This window comes from Protopterus annectens, chromosome 14.part0, assembly GCF_019279795.1.
Source record: "Protopterus annectens isolate FY-2018-M chromosome 14.part0, PAN1.0, whole genome shotgun sequence".
NCBI classification, from domain to species: domain Eukaryota; kingdom Metazoa; phylum Chordata; order Ceratodontiformes; family Protopteridae; genus Protopterus; species Protopterus annectens.
Genome location: NC_056748.1, coordinates 1,167,718,600 through 1,167,732,218, shown reverse-complemented (window position 1 = coordinate 1,167,732,218; position 13,619 = coordinate 1,167,718,600). Strand labels below are relative to the sequence as shown.

Below are 13,619 nucleotides of genomic sequence, written 5' to 3'. Positions count from 1 at the left end.
TTAAATAAAGCCAACCGTGGGTAAATCTTCAATATACTACAACCACGGAGTCGGTTACTGCTATTATACAATGACATTATTTAAGAAAAAAATACTTACTTTTCTTAAATAATGTCTTTGTATAACGGCACATTACTGTTCTTCCGCCGGTGGTGGTATACTGCTTCCTTGAGTTGATGTATTGCGCATGCATATGGGACTTGCATACCCAGTACATCAATGCTTTGAAATGGAAGCAATGGACAAAAGAAAGTCTCCGTTTTTTTTTTGTTTTGTTTTTTTTTTTTATTAAAAAAAAAAAAGTTTTGGATACCTTAGACTAACAGAAAAAAGTTTGGGCGACTGGACCTTTTTCCGTTGGTATATTGTGGGATTTACAATGGGCACACTGGCCAATCAGCGTCCACATTTTGGAATACTAATGGGGGGGGGTCACTGTATCATCACTGTCATTAAAAGATCAAAAAACAAAAAAAGCCACTTTCTCACTAATACCTGTGGCCTGCTGTTTAGAAATAATGTATTTATTTTTATTTATTACATTTGTTTACCGAGTAGTGTCTGACTGGGCCATGGGCCTGTTTTCAGGGTAGACCTGGGGAGAAAAGCTCCCCAGGATTACTAAAGCAACAATATTTCAAAGAATATTTCAAAGAATACAATCTAGGCAATAGTACAGTACAATGCAAGAACAAACCATCTTAATAGTACAGTTCAATCTAAAGAGTAATACAGGAAACAGTACAGAAACAAGCAAGAGGACATTACAAGTACTGGAGTAATTTCTATACTAAGACAAATTGATATCAGAAGAATAGGAGATTTGCTGAGAACTGTAATAGCTGTGGGTTAATAATTATCCAGGTAAATGGCAGGAGCACGGCCAGTGGTTAGTCCGGTTTCTTTCAGGAGTGATTTGAACAGGTTGTGGTTGGGTTTTTTTTGCTATTGACTCTGGAAGAGTGTTCCAGAGTTTGGCTATTGTGTGTGAATAGAGGGTATTTGCCATGACCTTTGTGGGAGTTGGAAACCTTGAGTAAAAGTTTGTTAGAGGATCTGAGAGTTCTACGTTTGTTACTTGGTTGGACTAAATAGAAAATTGCTGGGCAGTCATTGGGGTGATAAGTTATTTTGTGAGTTAAGGTTAGTGATTATATGATAACAGGTCCAGTGGTTCTAGCCAGTTTAGCTGTGAGAGGGCTGCAGAGTGGTGGATCAACTGCCAATAATTAGCGGACCGGAGTTCCGCTGTGGTGACCCCTAACCGGGAAAAGCCGAAAGACACAAACAAACAAACTGTAGTACCCTTCAAGGTTGTTGTGGTCTGATTTTCAAAGGTTTGTGAATATAAGTGATCCATACAGGAGGGTGGATAGCAGGTATGTGAGAGCAGTGGCTAACCTGGTATTGGGAGTTAGGAACAGTCTGGCCATGTATAGGGTGCCTAGTTTGATGTGGACTTTTTGATAGTTTGTGCAATATGTATATCAAATTTGAGGTTATCATCTATGGTAACGCTCAAAAGCTTAGTGTTGATAGTGGGGATTATCCTGGTTCTATTTGTGGCAGTGATTGAGAGGGGGGTAGGGATGATTTGGGTTTTCTTTTAGTAAAAACTAAGATTTTGGTTTTGTTGGGATTTAAAATGAGTTGGTGCTGAGACAGGTATGTTTCAATGTCCTGAAAAGATGATTGCATTTTTAGCTGGAGTTTGTGGGGTGAGGAGGCAGAGGAGATAAGGCTAGCATCATTGGCATACTGTACTATGGAAGCTAGTTGAGTTGCAGAACTAAGATTGTTTGTGAATATGACAAAGAAAAGAGGACCGAGTATAGAACCCTGGGGTATGCCCACAGAGATGGGGAGTAGGGGGAAGAGAGTTTTCTCATTTTGTAGTCTGTTGTCAATAGCTATGGAACCAAGTTAGGATTGAAGGACTGAGGCCATAGGAGGACAGTTTATTAAGTAGTAGCTTGTGGTATATGGTGTCAAAGGCTTTGGACATAGAGAAAGATGGAAAAAACAAGCTGGCCTTCATTCATAGGGTGGTGGATGGTGTTAGTAAAAGTTAGGAGGGCGGTGCTGGTGCTATGTTTGGGTCTAATGCCATGCTGAGTACTGGAAAGGAGGTTATTGTTTAGGAAGTGGTTAATGGGTTGATTGTGAATACATTTTTCTAGGATATTTGCAAAGGGGGAAAGGATGGCTATGGGGCGATAGTTTGTTAGTTCTTTGGATGGACCGCCTTTGTGGAGCAGTATAATATGAGATGTTTTCCAAAGGGGTGAACATATTGTTCTTTAATAGAGCAATTAATCAAGATTGAAATGGTGTAAGCAACAGATGGGGCGGCAAGTTTTAGTAACTCATTTGGGAGTTCGTTAACTGCTATGCAGCATGGTTTAAGTTTAGTTAAGAGTGTCTTTATATAATTAGTTTGGACAGGTGAGAAGGAGAAGGGAGTGTGAAAATTTGGGGACAGATAGTGGTTGGGAGGGTTGGTTGTCCAGTAGGGAGGCAACAATGTTAATGGAGTGGGTGTTGAATTGTTTTGAAATGGGGTCTGAGTTGTTTGTGGTGACTGGGGGTGGGCTCAAGGTATGACCAGGGTTAATGAGCTGGTTGATGGATTGCCATATACGGAAATAAGTAAATAAGTAGATATATTGCATAATAAATCCTTCATGCGCTCAAGGTAAAAGTCTTTATCCATGACACCAACTTGCCTCAACCCCTTTATCTGCTGGCCATATCTCAACGGTAGCCAACAGCTATGCCAACCTCGTACTAGCACATACATACAAATGTTTCAAACACGGGCATTAAAAGCCCTTCTAGCTTGCCAATATACCAAAACACTTGTTCCCATAATAAGTGTCCAGGCTGTTCTTACAAATATCTAAACTAGTACTTGGTTTAATGTAATCTGGTACTTTGTTCCATGCATCAGCTACTCTGTCAGACAGCCAATTAGTACACTTCTCATTCCTATAGAATCTTCTACATAGGTTGTCTGATGATTCTCTAGTACTTTTTGATAACCCCAAACATTCCCAGTAGGGTTGCCACCTTTCGTTGTGGCTAAAACCGGAGTAAGGCCACACCCCTTGCATTACCAGTAACCCCACCCTTTCTCCTGCACACATCCTGCCCATTTTGTGACATCACTAGGATATTGCCTGGCAGGGAACGCCCCCTTTTTCCACTCCGGATGCCTGTTTTCAGCTGATTTACTATGCTTTTCTCTTTCCTTTTTTGAAACAGAATGCCAGAGTTTATACAGTGTTTTTCAGACTACCAGAGAATTCATTTGATTTCCGGATAGTCTGGAAAAAAATGGAGGGATGGTAACCCTAATTCCCATTCTCTAAATGCCCTATATACTTGAATAAGATCTCCTCTTAGATATCTGTAAGAGACACTGTACAAGTTCAGATATTTTAGTCTGTCATAATAACTTAAATTTCACATTCATGGATGCTTTTGTATATTTCCACTGTACTCTTTCCAGTTTACTCATGCTTGTTTTCTTATAGGGTTTCCATATTGTTATTCCATACTCAAGTTTGGGTTCAATGTAACTAACAAACAATGACATCATCATTTTTGATTTCCTAGACATTATAATCAATTGGTTGATATGATTAGAAAAACTCATAGTTGAATCTACCTATATACCCAGATCCTTAGAGTCTACAGTTTCAATGTGTGCTGTATTAAATATTTATCAGTTTCAATGTGTGCTGTATTAAATATTTATCATTCAATGTATGTCTCTCAAATCTTACATGCATAGTTTTTTAAGTATTTATCAGCATATTATTCTCCTGTGTGCAAATGGTCAATTTAGTCACATTATTTAGCAGACATGCCTTATCTGTAACGCATGTAATCAGTTTACCCAATTTCAGGTCATCTGCATATAGACAGTAGAACACCTCGGATGAAAAAGTTAGGTCTGAAAAATACACTCTAAACATGTAAGGGCCTAACAGAGCCCTGTGGGACACCTTGACTGTAACCATGGATTTCACCTGTCCAGTTGGTGTGTGATACTTGCCATGTCCTATTTGTAAGCCATGCAGCTATCCATCTTATCAAGAGTACATCAATACCTAGTTGTACTAATTTACTGACCATTTTGTGTATGACCCTGTCAAATACTGAAGTTAAATCTATATAAATTACATCACAGCACAATTTTTCATTTATAGCTGTTATTATACTGTTATAGAACATCACGTTACAGGTGGTAACGGATCTGTTTTATGCATGCTGATATATGGTTTCAAGTCCCAACCTATATAGTTCTGACAATAACTTATACAATATTATCTTCATTATTTTTCCACAACATGAAAGTAGACTTAAGGTCTCTATGACTCTGGATGTATCCTACTCCCCTTTCCCTTGAAGGCAGGTTTAATAAGTGCATGTCTCAAATCTTAAGGCATCTCCCCATATTTATAAGTTCTTGCTGAAGTCTTCTCATGTCATTGTTACTAATTGTCTCTCCTCCCTGTGCTTTGTTTGGATCCAGTTTGCACAATTCCTTTTCAATATAATCTAATTTGATTCCAGTATCTGGGATTATCTGGATGTCACTAGGACAACTTATTACCCCTTTTGTGGAGCCAAACTGTTTTGCACAAGATTTTGTAAATACATGTATAATCTGTGTCTGAGAATAAATTTTAGAATCTGCACACAATTTATCGATTTTTTCCACATCATAATGTATCTATAAAAAGGTTTCCTATTATGCTCAATATCTTTACATCAATTTTCTTCAAATTTTTCTTGATCTTGTCTCACACTATGCTTAATCTGTTTGTCCAGCTTGTTTATTTCAGTATTCAAAGGTGTAGTTCTATCTCCCTTCCATTTCTTATATTTTTGTCTCATCTTGTTCTTATGGAAATATATCCCCCTGATGTTGCATGCCTAGATCCTGATGTTAAATATATATTTTTATTTTTTTCACTCAATTTCTCTTTCAAAACTTTCCACGTTCCATCTGCAGTTTTTCCACTGAACACCTCATGCCAGTTAGTTTTACATAATGCCTGTTTTGCTTCCATACAATCTGTGCGTTGGTTTAGATTTCAGTTTGGCAGAATTATCTAACAAATTAACCTTTATAACCCCATGATCACTGCACATCAAGGGTGGCAAAACATGGCTTCAAACAACAGTAATTTCTTTAGAAACACAAAATGTCTAGTATGTTCAGTCCCCTGACGTTTTTTTTTACAATTTGAAGCAATTGTTGTGCCTGAATATACATTGGGAATAATTTTCTTATCAACGTTGTTGAATCAATATTACTCCAGTCTGTTTCTGGTAAATTTAAGTTCCCAGCTAATTATTCTTCCCTACTGTGTTTCATGCAAGAAATGTATGAATTCCTCTAGTTCATCTGCACATTGGTGGTCTATATCCTCCAACAACTGTTTTATGTTGCAGGGTTGTCCTTATTGTCACAGTTACGCAATCTATAGTACTGACTTGATCACTGAACATATAATAATCACAGGTCTCATAATTATCTTTAATCTGTATCATAACTCACCTGATTTTTTTGTTAGAATGTCTGTTACAGTAAAAACATTTATACCCTAACAGAACTGGTTTACAGTCATCGTTCTTTATCCATGTTTCACAAACAATAACAACATAAATCTTGTAGAAACGTAGTAAATTTTCCAATAAAAAAAACTGTTATTAATGCTCCTAGCATTAACAACCAGAGATGCATCAAATGTTGCTATATGTGAACTGCCAAATTTTCGACCTGGCAAAATTCCTGCCTAGTGTTTGCCAAATACTGCAAATGCATGCCATCCTGTCTGAACACATGTGTGCTCAAAACTAGACTTGGATGCTCTACACATTTCCATTTTTTTTAAAAAGGACATTTTTTTTCCATGTAGGCATTTACCCAAAAAATCATTTCATCACAGTGACCTGACTATCCTTTCTATAGGGGATTTGTGAAAAATACATCCTAACACTAGTACAAGCAACACCATCTAAGAGGGCTGTCTGTTCCCTACTAACAGTGAGAGAAGCCTTGCGGATGACATCATTTGTACCAGCATAAATAAAAACGGATCCGTACTTCCTTACATTAAGGCATTCCAAGGCTTGTCTCACATCTTCTACAATTTTTGTCAAGATGTCCTCTGCTATAAGAGATTTGTGGACATTATTTTTTTGCTTTGGGGGGGCTCCCCCAAGCTTTTGTAATAATTTATTACATATTTACATTCTGCATCCCTGTTCTTGATATCTGCATATATATGCTCATGCGAATCAGTTGAATTTTTGGATGTAATCATTAGTAGAACTGAGATGGGACATGTAAGGACAGGCCTATACAGAAAAGCTTGCAAGAATTCACTGTTACATAAAACAAGTATGCATCCTCGTCACATATCAAGCAGTGTACTTAAAGGCTGGTTCCATAGGTTAATGATGTTACACAATGATGACTCCTCTCTGAATGTAGCTTTTAACCACTTGAAATCAGAGTTCCTTACTAGAGGTTATACAGAAAGGGAAATAGATGCATGCACTGCCCAGGTTCGATCTGAGGGAGACAGAGGAGGGGTAGAGCCTATTTTGCAAGTCCAGCATCTGATAATACTAGTGTGTCAAAGCAGAAATCTGAGAAAAAAGTGCGAGTTCCTTTGACGTACTCAAGTGACATCAATGTCTTTTGTGACATTATTAAGAGGCATTGGGGAATCTTATAGACATCTGATGAGCTGAGAGGTGTTATATCTAAAACACCTCAGTTCTTATTTAGAAATAACCTCTCCTTGAACAGGCAACTATGTTATAAGACACACATATCTCAATGTCAAGACACCTATCCCTGCAGAAGATGCAACGCATGCAATTTTATCCAGTCTGCTATATTTTTTTTCTCATCCTATACTTGAGTTTTCCATAGAATGTACATTCTATGCAGACTACACTAATTAGAACAGAGTGTATTTTTCATATTCCACAGTATGTTATGCTTTCTATGTAGGGAAACCTAACCACTCCTTTAAAGAGCAGACTCTGAAGCATATCAAAGACATTAGGAACAATAAGACCACCAATGCACTGACCCACCATGTAGTAGCAGAGGGTAGCCACCATAACTTTAGGTTTTTCATCCTTGAAGGTGTTTATGAGAATATTAGAGGAGGAGACTTAAATAATAAAACAGAGTTAAGGGAACAAGCCTGGATTTTGTATCTTTGTGCTAATAAGTTCCCAGGTATAAATGAAGCTGGCTCTTTAAAACCGGCTTTAAAAGCTCAGACACTCCCTCATTGATGTTTTTAATTGATCGTGTTAAGAATTTGATGTTTTAACACTTCTAATAATGTTTTTTTATGAGGTTTTTGTTTTTAATATTAAAAACCCCAGTATGTATTATTTAGATGTATGATCGCAGAGTTTTTATCTTATGAATTTCTGGGTTTCTGGTTATGTGAGGCATGAAAAGGATATGACATCCTTCATTGATTTATGAATGATTTATATGAAGGATATGATTGTTTTTTGTTGTCTGAAGAGGCACTCCGTGTATCATGAAAGCGCTTACCTGTATTATTATATTTTATGTTTTTGTTATTAAAGTGTTTTGATTTTAGCCGTAGTGGTCACCGTGCCTTTTTTAAAGTTTATGGGAGGTAAGCAGCAGGTGAGAACAGATGGGTGAAGTAGAAGTGATGCAGATCAGAAGCACAGTTAGGTGATGTGCCCCACGGAAAAGCACTTGCAGTCAGATTATTGATGAAGGTATCTTAAGTTGTGCTCTGAAAGTGGGGAAAGAGGAAATTTCTTAGGTGGGGGAAGGGACACGATTTGGGTACAATATAACAGAAGCATTACTTTCACCTCAGTGGAATTAAATCCAAAAAGAATAGCACAAAAACAAAAGGACACAGTTTAAAGACAGGAAAATGATTCAAGGGCAACATTATGATTTTTTTTTAATTTAACTTATTTATTTGATTTACTTCGATTTTTTGACTAGGACAACCCAGCTAAGCTAAAATTTATAGCCCCTTTTTGCTGTATCCCAAGGAGAAAAGCTTTATAAAAAAGGAAAGGAAAAAGTGCAAACATGAACAATAGTCAAAGCAAGAAACATAGTGAGACAACTTTAAAAAAAGCAACGGAGAAAGGAAGATCTCCGTTGCTTTTTGTTTTAAGCTATCTCGCTATGTTAAACTCCTTTAACATAGCAAGACACCTTTTAAAAAGCAACGGAGATCTTGCTTTCTCCATTGCTTTCACACACAGCTCTGATGTACTGCATAAGCATGCGCATGCGCAGTACATCAGAACTGCCGAAGAATACCAGACAGCTGCGGAAGGGCAGCACGGAGGCATTATACAATGCCATTATTTAAGAAAAGTAAGTATTTTTTTTCTTAAATAATGTCATTGTATAATAGCAATAACCCACTCCTGGGTGTGGGTAATGCTGCATCTACCCTCGCCCTCATGACCAAACCACACCAACCATGGGTAAAATCCAGCATTACCCACACCCAGGCGTGGGTTATTGCTTAATTTATTTATTTATTTGCATTTGTTAACCGGGTTGGTCCAGCTGGGTAAGAATTACCCTTTTTCAGTGGAGACCCGAGGGGAAAACCCCAAACAGACATACAAATACATACAAATAGAGACAAATTAACAATATTACAGAGGAAAACAATATTATGGGTACAATGGATATCCAACAGACAGAGAAATGAGCAAACTCAGTAGTCAAGTTATCATGATCTGTCAAGACATCTACACTCCTGTCATGGTTAACTGCAAACACTCTCTTAACCACATATTTACACATAAGCCAAATTGAGAAATAATGGTTCTTGTTATACCAATGCAGTGAGTATTGATGCAACCGAGCTGTCAAAGAAACACTGCGGAAGAGGAAACATGACAAAACATTCTAAATATTGCACTTCAGACTTTGCACACTATAAAAACACATTTGATCAGCAAAACATTTTTTTTTGCAATAAACTCTTTTTTGTGTGGATGTAGTTGAAGCAAACAGCTGTTGTTTCTCCCCCTAATCAAACTGGATTATTTTTGGGAGTTTAAATTAATATTTGTCACAACAACACTTTCATTTCAGTCCAGGCTTACCTTTCAGCATCAGTTTCTGAACAGTAGTAATATGTTAACCTGAACTTTGATAATGAATACTGCGCACATTTTTACCAGCCTCCTCTTCTCCTGGGTCAAGTACTTCAGAATCATAAATGTAAAATACACGGTCTGCAGTTCTACAATACAATACATTTATAGACCTTCTCTTACAGCTCCAGTAACCAAGAACAAACACAGAGACCACTGTGTCAGGCAGACCACTGGACATTTTTTGAGTAGTGGCTTCAATTAATAATCCTCTCTACTATTCCATTCCCCACAGATTTTTCACTCAAACCTACCTCCTCCACCTCCACTCAAACCAGTCAGCTTTCTCCACCAATTAATAATCCTCTCTACTACTCCACGATATCCAAATTCTCCTCCCTCCTAGTCTCACTAAATTAATATTTCCCCTCCTTGTATTTTCCTACCTTACCTCCATCTCCAATGCAACTACATTATATAAGTAGCCCCCCTTAATCCTCACTATTCCTATTTGGTACATACTCTTACCACTCTGTCAAACTCTCACTCCTTATATCTCAAGCACTGCTCATCTCCCATCATGATGACTGTATACCCTCTTACTACCCTTCTCATCTTCCTTTCTCTATCAACCTCATACGAAATTGCACTCTCTTAGACACCAGAACCTACTCTCCCCATCACTCACATCTCTAGCACCATCCCTCACTCACAGCTAATCTTTCCACCTCTATTTCATTTCTCACCTTCACATCTTTTTAAGATTAACACCTTTCCAAACACCTCTCTCTCTTTCACTCGGACGTCAAGAGGGTCTGCTAATATAGACCTCCTCACATATATTACTCCTTTCATGGTTACATCCATCCCAATCCAGGTCCACCTATCATTACCTCTCACAAACATACACCTCACCCTTCTACTGCTCACCTCCCACCAGGTCTCCTCTTAAAACATTAAATATCTACTCTCTTAATTTCAAAGCCTTGTAAATAAAATCACAGAACTGCATTTCTGCATTGCTAACATCTCCCCCCATATCTTAACCCTGTCAGAAACCTGGTTAAAACCGCACATCACAAACACCAAAACCCTACCTCCAGGTTATAACATCTGTGGCATTGGTTGCATTATATATACCCCTGGCGCACTGACGTCAGGGAAGAAGCGACAGCAACCGACGCCGGACCAAGACTTCGGAATTCCAGCCGACTGCGGGACCGCCTGACGACAGGATAACCCAAGTGTGATGACTGCAGCAGGGTAACACGATGAACATCAGCCACTCTCCTAAACAACTATTTCATAGAAACAATCCAAAATTTAACTAAAACAGAAATTCTTCCTCTACCTCTCCTTCATCCCCCAACAAAATTAATTCCAATACTTTCTCATTTAAACCTTTTCCCACCACCTTCATCAAATCTGTCTTGACCAAGCGCAAACCTTGTTCCCCCTCTGCTGATAATTTGCCTTCCTAGTTTCTTAAAATTGCTGCAGATTCTACTGCCTACCCTGTTTCTATACTCATAAATCGCCACATAACTGAAGCCTGTGTCCCTGATTTATGGAAATCCTTCTTTACAATCCCATTATACAAGGGTGGAAACTCTACTGACCTTTCTAATTATAGGGCCATAGCTATCCTGTACCTATCTTCAAAATTCTGGAGAAGTGCATACATACCCAGTTACTCAAACAGCTGCTTGACAATAACCAGCTAACTTCCACCCAATATGGTATTTGGCCCCACCACAGTACATCCACTGCATTACTCTCCTTTACCCAAACAGTAGCTGAGGCCCGTGACAACATTCTGATCTCCTGCTTATTCCTTGATCTCTCTAAGACATTCAATACCACCGCTCACTCTAAACTTCTAACTAAACTCTGACCTTTCTAGCTCCTCTTTAAACTGGTTTTCCAGCTATCTCTCTAATAGGCAAGAATCTGTTCGATGGCAAACTGTCTTTTCCCCCTTTCTTCCAGTTTTCCAGTCTACACAGGGGTTCTTCAAGGATAAGTTCTGGGCCATCTCTCGTTCAATGTCTTTACTAACAATCTACGCTCTGCTTGTAAGCTTTTGGCACTATTACAATACGCCAATGATTCCACACTTATCAGCACTGCCCACCACAGCTAGTACTAAATCCCCAAAAAACAAACCTTCTCCTTTTTCCTAGAATACTGGCACAACACAAATCCTTCACCATTACCCCCCTCAATAATGCCATCATAAAACCTGAACCTCATACCAAACTAGTTGGCACCATTATTGATGAACTAAAATTCGACAAAAAAAAATACCAGAAACTTGGTCTACTTTACAAAAATTGAAAACTTCTTACACCTTCCTCCAAGCTCTCTCTAGCTCAGTCACTCCTCTTACCTTGTCTCCTCTATGCTGCCCCTGTCCTTAGTAATATTCAATCTACACTACTGTCCAAACTGGAGCAAACATACAATAAAATAGCCAGATTTGCCACTATCCTACCTCACAGTTCCCAACACTCTCTTGCCCTTAAGACACGTCAATGGCCTGAAATCCCTCAACTACTACTTCCTCAATTACATATCACACACTCCATCCTCTATAATCCCTCTTCGTGCTCCTCTCTCTCCAACCTAGCATCTTACTACAACCCCCTCTGACACTTCTGTACAACTATCAAACACCTTGACATCTACAAAACAAAAAAACATTGGAAAGTCCCTTTGTAAGTACTCAGTAGCTCATGCATGGAACATAATCCCCCTTAATACAAGAAACATTTCTCAAAAACACCAGTTTAAAAGAACTAAAACACCATTTACAAAAGTCTTGGTCCTGCCCATGCCAAGCCCACTCATGACAACGTTTTCACTTACTTCTCTTCTACTCTGATCTCTTCACCTCTTTTGTCTTTTCTCTGACATGAGAATCACACAAACTTGTCATGCTATGTCTCTCGTGTTAACTACCGAGTACCTTTTGTACATTGTATAGTTTTGTAATGTATTATTTTATTGTATAGTTTTGTAATGTATTATTTTATTGTATAGTTTTGTAATGGTATTTTCATTGTATTACAGAGTACTGGGCTGTGAACTGCATCTTATATCTTTATGTTATGTGCTTGTACTTTAGACCTCTATGTATTTGTTTATCTTTGAAGGACTGTAAATTGTCTGGAGCTTTTCTCCTCGGGTCTCCACTGAAAATGGGCCCCTGGCTCAGATGAACTAACCCAGTTAACAAATGTCAAATAAATAAAAATACTGGCTGTATGGTTACTTTACTTGGGAAAGGGAAAAAGGGAATGAGTGGTTTAACTGCCAGAACCGTAAGTGTTGAATAAATTCAGCACTTTATTTTCGGAAAGCAGACTTCTAGAGACTGAAACTCATAAATCTTTTTCTTAGGCAAAATAGAACATATGTACATAATACATTCCAATTTAACAGCAAAAAGTTAAATAAAGGGAAAGTGACTGGCTTAACATCTGAAGCCTAAAGAAGAAAATGTACAACTTTGAAGATTTCCTGACTCACTGAGGTTTTTGAGGACTTTTGTAATATTCATCACATTCTTAAGCACATAAAACTGATTATATGCTCAGATTTTATGAATCAAGTTAGAGGGTTAATGAGAAACAACTTATCTTAAGACAAAAGGATGACATAGATAATAACATCAGCACAGCTAACAGTAATTAAACTGACTATCACATAACTAGCAAATACCAGCCATCCTCTATACCACCCAAGGACTGTGGGGAACATCAGGATCAACTTGAAGAACTAATAAAGCAAATAAATGCTTTTACTTTCAGGAACTTAAACTACACCTCATCTGAGTCGGACAGCTACATTTTCACCAACAATATGCACAATGTCTCCTTGACTTCACAGACTGCACATTTGCAGGAATATGTGGACAATTTCACAAGGGGAAAAGAATATATCAGATAGCATCATAATTAACACATTCTTTGTCTGATCAGTTCGAACTGCAATACCAACTCTTGTAAAATCAGACCAGGTCACAGTAATGCCATTCATCAAAACAAATCTCAACCTTGTGTTCAATACTGTCACCTTTAGGGACTTCAGGAACGGTGACTACTCAAAATAAGACAGACTCTCACCCAGTACAACGTGGCATTGTCCCCTAAAAAAACACAACATGAGCGCAAAAGATAATTTCAAACAATTATAAACTCCATCACTGTCCGGTTCGATTCTCAGCTAGAGCGTCTTCTGCGTGGAGACATGCATGAATGGGCATACCTTCGTTGAAGGTTGTGCGTCAGAGCTGGTAACTTGACACACAAAAATCAACTACCAATCATTAGCGGACCGGAGTTCCGCTGTGGCGACCCCTAACCGGGAAAAGCCAAAAGACACAACAACAACAACTAACCATGTCCACATAACATTCCTACCTCTCTACCTCTTAGAGCAAGAAATCTGGACAAAGC

At 38.3% G+C, this 13,619-nt stretch overlaps 1 protein-coding gene across 1 annotated transcript in view; it reads right to left on the bottom strand.

Annotated features, from left to right (window-relative positions):
* TOR4A (torsin family 4 member A) overlaps positions 1-13,619 on the bottom strand; it is a 297,093-nt gene that overhangs the window by 175,924 nt on the left and 107,550 nt on the right.